Raw genomic sequence first — 15,004 nt, forward strand, 5'->3', positions numbered from 1 at the left:
GACGAGATATAGCAAATTGTAATGTATCATACTAAATCTTGATTACGGCAATAAAATATACATGTACTTTACTACTTTTAAATTTCAACTCCACATCAATGCACTGTCAACAAGTATCCATGAACTCAATACAAGGACTGGAACATTTTACTTTAAAGGGACTTGACACGATTTGAGCTCAACATTTTCAAAATTTATTTTTTCAATTTTTATGTCTAGAAATGTTATTATAGATGTTTTCAATGCTTTGACAAAATTTGAAAATCAAATATCGAGTTACAGAGGGTAGAATTCTTTGTTTTGTAAACAAAGTTTGAGTCCCGTTATGTTATTAGTATAAGTTTTAATCTAATGTTGCTGTTTGTTCATGAACCCATTGAATCAGTCTATCTTGTTTCCACAAGTTATTTTGATAAAGAAATGGCAATTTCTTTACTTTACAGTATTTGTAAACAAACTTATAAGACTCGAGCTTTGTTTACATAACAACAACTTCTTTCCTCTGCATCTCGCTTGTAACATGACTTCTAACATTCAAATTTTGGTGAATAATTCAAAATACAAAAGTAAACCATTTTATAAAAAGAAATCAAAAATAAAATTTTCATCTGAAATAGTGTCTAGGTCCCATTTATCACCTGATTAGAGTTATGGTAAACAAAATCCTAGCATTATTCTTCTGATGATGTTTTTTTTTAAAATCAATTTTTCATTTAACTACGTTTAAACTTCTATTAGGGAATACATAAAACAGGGCCGGCATGAATTATAAAAAAAAAAAAAAGCCATAAGTTTAATAACATGTATTGAATCACCATGTTGACTTTTTCGTTCAGATCAGAACAAGAGTGAAACATAAATATTTGTTTATCCTAAAAATTCACAGGCTGCAGTCTTTCCATCACAACAGTTTTTTCTAACTTTCTTCTGCAGACTCTATAGGATAAAGCTTTCTCATGTCTGCATACCGCTTCTGAAAAAAAAAGAAAACAGAAAAAATAAAGAGCTAGAAATAGAAAGCCTTTAAAGGATTTATATATATATATCCATATTTAAATAAGGTATCTTTTTAATATTTTGAAAATTATACCTTATATTAGAATCATTTTCACAATTCCATTATTATATACCAGAGTTTTTCATTAGATATTAAAATAACTCTATTTGATGAGTACAAATAAACTCCGCATATATGCACAGTGGTTAAAAGTTTCTCATCAGTCTCGTACTAGTCGAACATATAAAAAGAGAAAAGAGTAAGTTAGGATTAAGCACCCATCTAGAGAATGATCACTTCCTGTAGAGAAATGGAAAAAAGAAAATATACAGCACAAGTGGGTTTTATCAGCTCTTATTGCTAAGTGTTTTTCCTAATAAGGCCAATCAAATTTGTTTTAGATCGCGAGACTGATGTACCTTTTAGCAAGGAATCAGTTTTGATGATGGACAATCAGTGAAATATATTAACTTACACTGGTATTTATAAAAAACAACACAAAAGCAATTTATTAATGCAAAAAAATGGCTTTTATAATTTAAAAAAAAACAAACTCAAGTCTGAAAAGTGCCTAGTTCATGTTAAATAATCTGCCTGTTTTCTATGTCATGTCTTGTAATAGTATAATGCTCAGGACGATTATATGAAGACATTATCAGTTAGAAATATAATTTGTTCGTATTCCTCATTTGATATAACAGAAACTCTACTGGCGTGCGACCAGTTCTTGCCGAGTACCGTCTCTCTACAGTACATAGTGACGTCATTTTTCGTATATAATTTTATGTGTTGATATATGACGTCACAATGCACTGGTGAGAATTGGTACTTGGCGAAAACTGAGCGCACGCCAGTAGACTTATAGCTGACAAATATAATGTTAATACAGAGAAATAAAGTATAATCCCTGCAAGATTCGTTGAGTCTGAAAACTTTTTACTGATGTCTTTGTGTGGCACTGGTATGAGATTCAGGAGACACGTTAGTAAAAAAATTTCTGTCTTGTCGGATCTTCATGAGATTAGAATATTTAATTTATTCCATAAATAAAAATTAATTGTGCAAAGTGTATATAATGTGTTTGGTATATTTTTTAATGATTCCGCGTACATATACATTAAAGGAACAACAACTGGTAAGCATTTTTTTTTTTGGAAACCCTGCAGTTTGTGAGATTGATCCCCAAGAAGTGAATCTAACACTGTCTGTACCTGATGGGTCTTCAAATCCCCGAAACAGCAGGGTTACAGAAAAAAACTTGCTTATAAATGGCAATATAAATGTGTGTAACTAAATCACAATGAAACAGAATATTTATACATTATATCTTGGTAAATAGATTAAACACTTTAAGTTTTAACAAATCATGATTTAATTTCCAAGGAGGAAATTCGAACTTCCGAAAACAAGGTCAAATACTTACGCCTGCATTATGTTGTGCCAACCATTTATCACATATTTCGTTAAAGTATGTTTCAAAGACGATGGCCCCGCCAAGAATAGCTACGGCGAATGTCGAGGACCGCCTGAAAACTCCTCTGTAGACAACATCTACCAGTCCCATTTTGTCCTTTTTTCGTTTGCGACAAGAGAGACAACTCTGTTGTTACTTCCTGAAAATAACTAAAAACCCGGTAAGTATGATATATTCCTAACAAGGCATTAATCATCGAGTACATATAATGTATATTTTGGAATATGATTTCCAGCGTTGTTTGGCAATGCTTGCAGAAGATAGACAAAAAGTATTTCATCAAAATGAAACAAAACTTTTGATTTTCATCATAAAAGATTAAATATAGGCCGATTAAATATGAAATTTCATTAAAAATTTTTTTTAAATCTATAGATAATTTTTAAAATGTTAGTTGATTTATTTATGTATTATATATGTGTCGACTGAGCTAAACTAAATTTAATGGAAGAAAAAAAACCGGATTTTCGTAAAAAAAAAAAAATACAAAAATAATAAAAATCTACAAATCATTTACCAATGTTATGTATACTCTATACTCTAACAATACTAACTTTGTCAAATTTTGGATGGAATAATTTTTGATTACTTTTCTATACAACCTGAATTTTTTTAAATTCAACACGCATGCGTTATTTTTAGTAAAAAGAAACATGTATAATATTGTATCGGCCTAGAATTTTGTTGTTTTTATACTTTATGCGTGCGCAATGGTGTTAATTAAAGAAGTGGTGTAGGCAAATTACTACATGTATCACGACAGTGGCCGTTTAAAAGAGTCCATTCTCGGTGAAAAATATACCAAATTCTAGTTGAATTACGTTTGGTAGAACTCGTTTAAGGTATTGCACTCCTCAATGTTCTTGTATCAAGAATTTCTTGAGAAGTACCATTTTGACTTAATAAAACATGGGGGTCAGTGATGTCAAATATATACGGCTTCAATGGTACAGTTCTCGCAAAATTTGGTTTAAAAAAATTCAGACATTTTATATATATTTGCATGATCTTATGCTAAACGTGTATCACTCTCTCAAGATTTAATTTTGTACATGTCACACAGAATCTATAGAATATGTTACAAACTTATCAAATATGAAAAATGTGAATAATGAATAAAGTATGATAAAAAGAAAAGTATACTGAAAATTCATAAAATTGCTTGTTTCTGTCATTTTCGTCTAAAAAATCAAAGTACTGAAGTACTGACGGGAGTTGATTTTATCGATTATCATTTATTTTAAAATCAGCGATATGTGATTTGCATGGCAAGTAGTATCAGTAATCGAAATATTTCTGAGAAATTGTATGGATCCAGGCAAGATTGAAATCTAGTTTTGTTCAACCAAACGCTCGACTGTCTCCGTTTATCTCCGACAAGCAAGAGAGACTCTGTTTTGTCGGATATTAACGGAGACATTCGAGCGTCTGGTTGAACGAGACTAGTACATAAAAGTCTAGCGTATGAATACATACGTCTTCAAAAAATATCTAAACTATTTGTACCATTTAAAATCTTACTATTTTCATGGTATTAATAAGTAGGTTTTCTTGAAAAACATTGCATCTGAATTTATCGATTATTTTCAGGAACTAAGTGTTGTCAGCGGTATTGATTTGTGCTTAGGTCTAAACACTGTTTCACTTTTGGTTTGCCCGAGTAAGTGCAAAGGAGAGTTGATTAAAATCAACTCCCAAAAACCCTTCCGCACGAAAAAAAAATTAAAACATATTCATTTTGAATTGAAAATGAAAGCTAAAAACCGTTTACAAAAAAGTTGATAATACACCGTTTTAAAGAATAATTTGATATTTTACACAAAATTCATAGAATTTTATCAGCAAAGGTATTTTATTTACGTGCATACAATTGTCAAAACTATAAAACCAATAAGCACACACATTAGTCATTAAACACCCCTTCCATGCGTTGGCGTTACGGCCTAGGTACTAGTATATTGAATATGTTATGTTCAACTCCTAAAAAATTGTATTCGAATGCATTAGAAGTGTTCACAAGTCTTAAGAAAACAAACGTACCAATGACATTCTGCAAATGAACGGTTGTCCCAGTTACCCTAACATATAGGGGTAACTGGGAAAATAAGAAACAAATATAAACTTTTTTGTTTATGTTTATCCATTGAAAACAAAACAAAACTTTATTACCGTTATCTAACACTAATGCAGAACAGTTTAATGCATTTAAGAATATGAGAATTCATACATCATTTTTGAGTAGTTTGAAATTTCATCGAAAAGTGTCCCATTTACCCAATTTCCCCTAATGGGAAATGTTGACATCTTTTCTCCATTCGGAAGGCACTAGGAATATCTCGCACAATTTTTCAGCGTTATCATTCGGGTACTGTTCAATGCAAAAAACCCTAGCCGTGTATTGAAACCTGATAAGCTAGAGAGGGCGTTTAACCAAGGTTTAATATCTAATGGTTTAAAAGAATGATGTAAATATATACAATGAAATGAGTTCTTTGATGACTTATGCACAATATGCGGTCTATCATGGTCTAAGAGAGCTTTCCAATAATTTTCGAACTAAAATTTACCTTCCCTAAATTTTGTTCCAAAGATAACGAGTGAATTAATCTGTTACATTTCCATACTAATTCCATTTAATAATGATTTAACACATGTTAACCTTTTTTTACTTCAAAAGAATACCTCTCTAAATCTTCTAAAAAAAAGCCCCCTATTCCGTTTTGGACTTCTATCTGACACGCATGAATATCGGCATGTCTTAACTTATAATTTTGGTATACTTTATACAATCTTTATTAATTTCACGAATAGCGACCTTCATATTCTTCGGAAGAGTAATCTTTTAAGATGATTTCTACTAATTTCTATAAGAGTATAACAAAACTTTGAAAACAAAAAGGACCCCTTCGTTGGCAATGGGGTTCACGAATAGAACAAACATTTTCCATGTAATCAATAAGTGAAGATATCTTTTTATATATTCTGTATACTCTAATTTTGGTTCTATCCAGAAAAAGATACATCACGATATTTAACTTTCTCTTATATATCTAGATTTTGAAGTAATTATGGCCTTTTATTTGAGCAAATTCCTTTACCAAAGGATGTTTAGCGCAAAATATGGTTCTGGAGAATGCAAAAAGGTGAGCAGTGGACAACAAGTACAACAAAGTATACAACGAAAATGTTTGTCTATTTCTCAAAAAACGTACTTTGACTTAGCTGAAACCGTAAAACGAGACCTCAAATAAATTCAAAAAAGTAAACAAAATAAAAAAGACCCCCTCCCCCTCCCCCCAAAAAAGGGGAAAAACCCTCTAGTTCGTGCTTGTACCCATACAGGAATTTCAATTTAATGGCTTTGAAAAACTTAAAAATAGACTTGTTTAAACAAAGGATGATGTTCATCTGAATGAAACTGGCGCTAGAATAAAAGTTTTAGTCTGCTATATATCACAATTTGAACAAGAGCCAATGGGCCACCCGCTCACCTGAAAAACAGTTTTGGTATCACTTTTTCAATTTTTAGACACGGAAGTCTTCCAAAATATTGTAAAACTCGCCAAAGTTCTCATTTATTGACAAAACATAATAACAATGTTTAAAAAGATCATTGAAACTTACTTTTCATTTGGATATCATATCTTAATTAAGTTCATATGAATTTGATGATTTTTCTATTGATCGACGTATCGAAGGAAAAGTTGACCTGAAAACTTCATAAATGTGCGTAGTGCATTTAAAACCGGGCAGACGACATAAATGTTTTTAGTAGTTTCTCTAACAGGAAAATGTGTCAGCAGCCATCGCCCACAATAATATTCATTTACAGCTTCATATTGCGATTTCACTTGATTTCATTTTAACATATTTTATTGTGTAATTACACAAGAGGATTGGAAACAAGTTCCTACAACTTACGTGTTCCTCTCTTAATGATAATACATACAATATACACAATTATCATTTTTGTTACATGTTACTTATAGTTATTAAATTTATAGTAGTAATATTCATAAATATGCATTTACAAAGTATTTGCAAATATATAATAAATAATGTTGACATACAGTATAAAATAGCATAAACAAGAAAAATCAGTTATTAAATCTTCCAGACTCTTTAATAAAATTTTGAAGTGCTGGAAAAATAAAGCAGTTTGTATTATAAGACAGACTGTCACTACCCCAAAGAAGCAAATGTGAATTAATTAAGATTGTTTCTTCAAGCCTATTAAAAAGTAGTTCAAATAGATTGATTCTAGCATTTACATAATTCTTGCACACAAAGAAAAAATGATAAACATCCTCCTTTTGACCACAAACACAATTAGGTGATTCAATAATGTTTCTTCTGTACAGATCATAATTCAAAATACAACTGTGTCTCAATTTGGTATGCAAAATATTGATAGTGCGTTTACCGAATGAACGAGACTAGAGTTCAATTTTGCTTGGATCCATGCAATTTCTCATAACTATTTCGATTACTGATACGTAGTTTGATGGACTAATTCTTTGAATATTACACAACATGATTGATATTGTATTTTCAGGAAATTCCTGTAGTAGAATTCATAGTAGGCCTATAAAAAATGCGCGTAATTCAAATACTTATAGGAATTTACTTGCCATGCATGCAAAATAACATATCGTTGATTTTAAAATAAATAATAATCGATAAAATCAACTCCCGTCAGTACTTCAGTAGTTTGATTCTTAATTTTGACTACATTTTAAGAATATGCCAGAATGTTAAGATTTTTATTTTCTTTTGAAAAGAGAATAAAAGTGACTTACTTAGTACTTTTTACACACACCTATTCAATATGTGTTTCAAGAGTTTTAAACCTTTGTTTTTCGGACACATATTGAAAAAAACCCCTGTACCTTCTTCTTAACACCCGTTGGCGACGCTTGCATAGTTATATCACAAATAAAGGCATTGTAATTCTCGAGAAGATTGTCAAACATTTTCCCTATACATTCTATATTGAAATTTGAAATACCTCTCGGGCCATACTATTGGCGCCTTTACAATCAACCCTTTCTGCAGATGCATGCATAGTGAACTCACAAAATATGGCATTGCATTTCTTTTAAAAGAAGATCTTTTAAGAAGTTTCCCTTCAAATTTCTCTTATGAGTTAGTCCCTATATATTTTTATGTTAAAATTTGAACCCCTCTTTGAGCACCAGTATTGAGCTAGTGATCATGGTTTGAACAATTTATAATCTGTAATATCTAAGGATGCTTGGCTAGTCATATCACAAATCTTAGCATAGTTATTGTTGAGAAGAAAATGTTAGAAAAATCCTATACATATTAATATTGAACAATGGACACCTTCTGGGACACCAGTATTGGTTCCGGGACCACGGTTTGACATTAAGAATTTTCACTATTTTAAGTAGTGCTGATATAAATACTGGCATTTCTGGTGCAGGGGTTTCTGAGAAAAAAAGATATTTTAAGCCTTACATCTTATGTGTCCATTGTTTAATAATTATCTCCTTTTTAGAAAGAATTTAGCCCATTATTTTTATGACATGGAGTTTCATAAGGATGTTTTGTACCAAGTTTCATGTATAAAATGGTTTACTTGTGCATTTTGAATGATTGACAAAATTTTTTAATGTTAGAAGATAAGATACTAATGAGATACAGAGGTCAGAATTCATTGTTATGCAAAACAAAGCTCGATACTTCTATTTGTTTCCAAATAATGTAAAGTAAGAAATTAACATTTCTTTTGACAAAATTACTCGTGGAAATCTATATAAACTAATTTAATGTGTCCATTAATACAATTATCAACCAAAAAGCAACATTTAATAAAATCTTACACCAATACAACACAATTTAAACATTAACAAGACTCGAGTTCTGTTAACAAAACAAAGAATTCTGATCTTGTATATTGCTTGTCATTCAATATTTGACATTCCACTTACGATATAGCATTTAAAATACACCCTAGACTTTAATAATCCAAAAGTAAATGTTAAAATTTTGTGTCTTTGGTTCAGAAGAGCTGAAAAAGTCTATTCAATGGAGTTTATTGTACGACAATGAAATGTCAGATGCCAAATGCCAACCATTTTTTTTGTCAGCTGCTGACAGATAAATGTATTCCTTTTAACAGAAGCACTTAGTCTAGTCTTAATTCCTTACTGTAGATTCAAGGACTTAAATAGAAACAAGTCTTAATAGCAATGGAATAAAATTATTTTTCGTAACCTCTATTTTTTGTTTGAAGACCCCAAAAAATGTAATTTTAAGATTAATTAATTACTTAATCTTGCTTACTGCTAGTTATCTATCGATTAGTTTTATATTCTACAAAATGTGCCATTAAGTTATAGAGCTAAATCACAAACACTGTTCTGCATATTAATATGAAAGTGTGGGAAAAAAATTTCATTTGGCAAAATGAGATGAAGATAAACTTTAATGTGCAGATCATAAGACCCCCCTGATTATTGATAAGCAAACGCAACAGAAAAGAAGGTTGGTTCAATAAAAAAAAATACAAAAAATGTAATGGGTTCAATATGATTTTAATTTAAATTTTCTAAATCAGCTATTTATGTTTATAAGATCAGAAAGAACTATGAACCACAAATACATGTAAGTGTTTAGGAAGTCCGGAAAATGAGTGAAGGGTCATGAAAATAATTACCCGTGCCCTAATCATTTGAAATTAATAACCCTTGCTCTAGACACAAAATCTTGAATGATATTATTACCTGAACAGAAATATAAGTTTCATTGTACTCTGTATCCGTATAATCTAATATAAATCACAACTATAACACTCAGTTATGTATTTTTAGGAGGAGTGGATGGATGGGGGTGGGTGATGGAATATCTCTCCTTGTTAAGTAAATGCTTACTGCTTGCAATGGCCATAATTTCCAACAATTTCTTTAGATGTTTACCTTTGCCATTTTAGCTTGCGTCGAAATTCATTATGAAGATGACAGCCAGCTGTTGCCATCTGACAATCTGACAAACTTCAGTTTGAACTTATGAATCACACTTTACATGTTGTTTGAACAAAGATTCGAAAAACAAAAAACACGTATTCATGTGTACAATAATTGATTCCGGTTTCTGTAATGTTTTTATACATAAAATTATAGGATATCTATAAAACCTTAGATATGTAGCATAAAATCGAAAATTAGAGAATGCCATGAAATACACAAAAATATTCTTCATAATCAAATTAATAACTCGCAATTCTAAATAAGTAAGAAACAAGATGAATTTTAATCTATTTCACTTTTAATTTGGTGTGTGTGGCATGGATATTGGCCTAGATCCTGACTTGAGTTAGGTTTGTTTTACGTATAAACTCCATTTAACATCGTTATTGATACGTTTTTAATGAAAACAAAAACAAAGGTTGTCTGTTTCAAAACTACCTAAAGTGGTATTATTTCATTATACCGGTATTACTCAGGTTAAAAACAAAGCAATTCAATTTTCACATACTTTTCTCTACTTTGATGTAAAAATTTTGTAACACTATTAAAAAATGAAAAAAAAATTATCATGGTAAACATAGACTTAATTTAAACTTCTTTGCACAAGTGTCAGGCTTAAAATCAAATTTTACAAAGATCCAAAAACTGTTTAGATTCATACCAAAAATCATCAAACGATGTATTTTACCTTTCTCCCACAAAAATCAAGAAAATTAACACTTATTGGGCGAATTTCAATCAATAATGATACATTAGGAATATCCTTAAATACCCAAATACTTAATCATTTAAAACATTTCAATATGATATTTTCCATTTCCTAACCTGTTGTTTTAGTACGTAGATTAAAGAAACGTAATGCCGTGCAAGATTGCAGTCACGGAATACTAAAATGATTTTTTTGGATGCAGCACTTAAAGCTATATTAGTTGGAGGAGTTATTAGGGATGACTCGAAATGTAAAAAGCTTTTAGAATCAATTCTGAAAATGAACATCTCAGAAAAATGGTGCGGATTGTCGATATCGTTTAGGAAAAACTTTAGAAAATAATTTTCAGCTGATTAAAGATAGAAATGGGCGAATTACATCGTATATAGTACAATACCAAATTACATAAGATAATAAATCACTTTTTCTAAAAGTTTTCTTAATACTTTTTGTTAAAGTTAAGTTATACATGTATACTAGGTATTCATCGTCCAAACTTTAAAAGAATTCAGACCAATTATCATTAACCCTATTTGATTGTGTAATGACAATTGTAATGGTACTTACACTATGTACGACTTCTTATTAGATAAACAAAAGACAGCATACACATCTTAACCAAGATAACAAGTAAAGAGGTACATATGTTTAGCTGGAAATTTTTTTTTGAATTCTCATTAGAATCAAAACTGCTTTGGTTTCAATTTTAATTTCATCATCTGATTATTACATCCAACATATTTCTTTTCATTATAGTTTTAAAATGCACTTTCTGAAAAAAAATATTTAAGTTTAATTACTAGAAGATAACTCATTTATTGAATGCATCGTTAAAAGGAATTGTGATCTTGAATAATGGATTTTGAGACAGTTTGAAATGTCAATAACTTTTGATATACGAGTTGTTCTTTTTGGCAAACAAGAGGCTAATGGGCCACACCGCTCACCTTGACAACAATAGCCATAATAAAGTCATTTTTATTGAGACGTATACAAAATATCTAAACAATGTAGTAGAATAGATCATGCGTAAAAAGTTTTTTTTTCAAATTTTTCTCAAGATATTCTCATCTTGAATATTATGCCCCTTTTCTAACAGTATAATATCATATAGCATATTGACTCTGAAGTTATCAAGAAGGTCTAACTTAAACTTGTAAACCTACGTCAAACTTTTAACGCCTTGTGGGGTCCAAAAATTGTCCAGGGGCCACAGTCTAAACAATTAAAAAATAATCATATATCAACATGCTTGCATATAAGTATTACCATGTATTATAACATTTGAGTTTTTCGAAAATAATTTAAACAATTTTCCTATGTAAAATTAGACCCCCTATTGGGCCCAACCTAACGGTTAACCCTATAGGTAGTGATTTTGACAAATTTGAATCAATACTATCTGAGGTTGTTTTCATTAAAGGGACAGCTTTTCTAGGCAAATGTTTTTTAATATTTTAATTTTTCTCTATATATACCTTTGTAAAATTTTGACCCCCCCCCCCCCCGCATTGTGGCCCCACTCTTACCGCCAAGATCGTGATATTGACAAACTTGAATCTACACTATATGAGGTTGCTTTAAGGTATCCCACTCCTCAATGTTCTGGCATCAAGAATTTCTTCAGAAGTATACCATTGAAACCTATAGACAAAACATACTTAAAAAAAACAAAGATAATTAGGGGTCAGTGTTCATCCCTCTGAGTTATGGCCAATTTAATTTGACCTTTTTGCATCTAAAATGCAAAAAGGTTGGTTAGGATTAGTTGTCAGTATTTTTGATTAAGCAAACTTACTTCTTTAAATATTGTTTTTAATTATGTACAATGGTCCCACTGAATAGATAAATTACAACAAATTGTACGAAGCTGCATATAATTTTGTGTGACCTTTTTGTACATAAGATAGACACTTTTTATTATAGCTACAATTTGATTTGAAATAAAAACTTTTTGAATAACAAGAATTTTATAAGAATATCTAGTTTGCCTAGATATGTATTCAGTATCATTTTGACATAATAAAAGATGGGGGTCAGTGATGTCAAATTTTAGATATATGGCTTCAAAGGTAAAATTCTCGTAAAATTCGGATTTAAAAATTCAGACATTTTATATATATCTGCATGTTCTATGCTAAACGTCTATCACTCTCTCAAGATTTAATTTTGTACATGTCACAGAGAACCTATAGAATATGTTACAAACCTATTAAATGTTAAAAAATGTGAATAATGAATAAAATATGATAAAAAGAAATGTATATTGAAAATTCATGCAATTGCTTGTTTCTGTCATTTTCGTCTAAAAAACCTTCCGCACGAAAAAATAGTTCCCCCAAAATTTGTTTGTTTCTTGAATTCAAATGGATTTTCTTTATGAATGTTGTGTGATTATGAAATAATTATTCTTTTGTGATGATTAAATAGATAAAATTAAATTCATTTAAAATATAATGATCATCAAAACGTGAGGAGTGAAATACCTTAACTAAATATACAGCTTTATTGACTAATTTGTTTTGGAGAAGAAGATTTTTTAAAGTTTTTTCTATATATTTTCTTTTGTAAAAATTTGACTCTCTTGTGGCCCCACCCTATCCCCTGGGATCATTTTTTGATCAATCTTAAATTTACTCTACTGAGCTAGATGCTTCCACACAAGTTTAAGATTTTCTGGCCAACTAGTTTTAAGAAGAAGATTTTCAAAGATGTTTCTCTTCTTATCCTCTGTAAAAATTCGACCCCCTATTGTGATCCCACCCTACCCTAGTGAATTATGTTTTGAATCAACTTGAATTTACCTTACATGAGGAAGCATCCACACAGGTACCAATTTTTGGCCAAATGGTTTGAAGAAGATTTTCAAAGATGTTAATATTCATATTCCTGTATGTAGAACTTCGACTCCCTCATTGTAGCCCCACTCTACCCTACCCTTTGGAAAAATGGTTTTGAAAAGATTTTTAAATTTTGCTCTACATATTTCTATGTGAAAATTGCATCAAATTGTGGCCAAACACTACCCGCAGTGATTATGATTTTAACAAACTTGAATCTACCTACCTGAGGATGTTTCCACACAAGTTTTAACTCTTCTGACCAAATTGTTTTGGGGAAGATCTTTAAATTTTCTCTATACATTCCTTAGTTAAAATTCGACCATCCCATAGAGGCCACATCCTACCCCTAGGAATCATAATTTGAACAAACTTAAATATACACCACCAGAGGATGCTTCCACATAAGTGTCAGCTTTTCTGGCCAAATGATTTTGATAAGACGATTTTTGGACTATACCAACCAATTTTCAATAATTCCTAATGATCTTCCCTTGGAAGAAGGCGTGGTCCTTCATTTTAACAAGCTTAAATCTCCTTCATTCATGATGATTTGTGCACAGTTTGGTTGAAATTTGCCAAGTGGTTCTAAAGAAGTAAAACAATGTGAACAGTTTACCGACGAACAGAGAGACAAAAAGTGATCAGAATAAAATAAAAAAAATCGTAATTTTTTACATGGTACATTCATTTTTCTTTCATGCAAGTTATAATGTCAGTCTGTAAATTCGTATGTTTAGAACGTTGAAAATAGATAACCCAAAAATATGAAAATGTTTGTTTAGAGATAAATCCTTTCTAAATAGTAGTATTCACTTTACTTCATCAGTGTTTAGCAATTAGTCTTCTCTTTATCAAACATTATTCTTATATAAAGAAATTTATATTTTTACACAGTCAAACAGATCATATAATCAAATAATTCTATCAGTTTAATCAATTTTGACCATCTTGTTTTCGCATTAAGGTCAGGTCAAGGTCACTATTTTTTTCCTCAACTTGAAGGATAATAAAAATAAATGAAGCTATCTGATGTTATGTAGACATCTGTTAAAGATATGAAGTTTCTTTTCTTCAGTTAAATAAAAGAGTATCAGAATGTCTATCATCTTATACTACTTAATTAGAATAAATATGTAAACTAAAATTGAGATTACTTAGCCTGCATTTCCTCTAATTTTCTTAAATCTAATTTTGAAGGTATTTTGATTATTTTTTAATGCCTACAATAATAAAATATTTCTGATTTTTACATATTATGAAGACTTCATATAAAGATATGAACTAATAGAAAAGCTAATATACTGACTATTTAATAAGAAAGAAAATCCAATTTCAATGATTTTTTCACACAGATCTATTTATAGAATCAGCGCTTAAAAAGCTAATAAAATTGTACTTTTACTTTTTTTACTCAAAAATTTAGACATGAAGAACAACTTGTGAGTCTTATATTATCAAAAAACGGCATGCATCGCATTGCTGAAAAATGTCTTTCGTCGTTTTACCTTGTTAAAATGCATGTAGCAAATTTACTATTTTAAAAAGAAGTAGAATTTGTTAAAAAAGGGCAATGCCAGAACCGAAAATGATCAATGTACAACATATTTCAAATGGATTTAGTGCTTATGAACAGACATGATGAGGAAAAAATACACTGTAGTTATGTTTACAAACATAAGACGATCTTTTGGAATATCAATGAAAGAGAAAATCACTGTAATGCTTTTTTTAGTTGATAGCAATGAAATATTTCTAAAATGCAACGCTCTTATTTTTGTAATGTGATTGTAAATTGATTTATTTCATTTGAATTTTTAAGTGGGGTTTATTTTTAAAACCTATATTTTTTTTAACAATTCATGGTAGAAACCACTTTTAGCCAGCTCCCTTTTGCAAAATCTCTGTACTTTCTCAACGGTAAAAATAAACGCCTATTCGTTCTTTTATACATTTACTCTTGTTTCCTAAACAAATTTTTGCCTTAAAAAT

At 30.1% G+C, this 15,004-nt stretch overlaps 1 long non-coding RNA gene across 1 annotated transcript in view; it reads right to left on the reverse strand.

The window, feature by feature from the left end:
• Positions 1–824: 824 nt before the first annotated feature.
• Positions 825–15,004, reverse strand: part of LOC105338623 (uncharacterized) — a 39,820-nt gene continuing 25,640 nt past the window's right edge. The window contains exons 2-3 of the long non-coding RNA XR_004604213.2: positions 2,421–2,620; positions 825–973 (exon numbers count right to left, since the gene is read on the reverse strand). This is a non-coding gene — a long non-coding RNA (uncharacterized lncRNA). The remainder of the gene's footprint in view (positions 974–2,420; positions 2,621–15,004) is intronic.

This window comes from Magallana gigas, chromosome 3 (assembly GCF_963853765.1).
Source record: "Magallana gigas chromosome 3, xbMagGiga1.1, whole genome shotgun sequence".
Taxonomy (NCBI): Eukaryota; Metazoa; Mollusca; class Bivalvia; order Ostreida; family Ostreidae; genus Magallana; species Magallana gigas.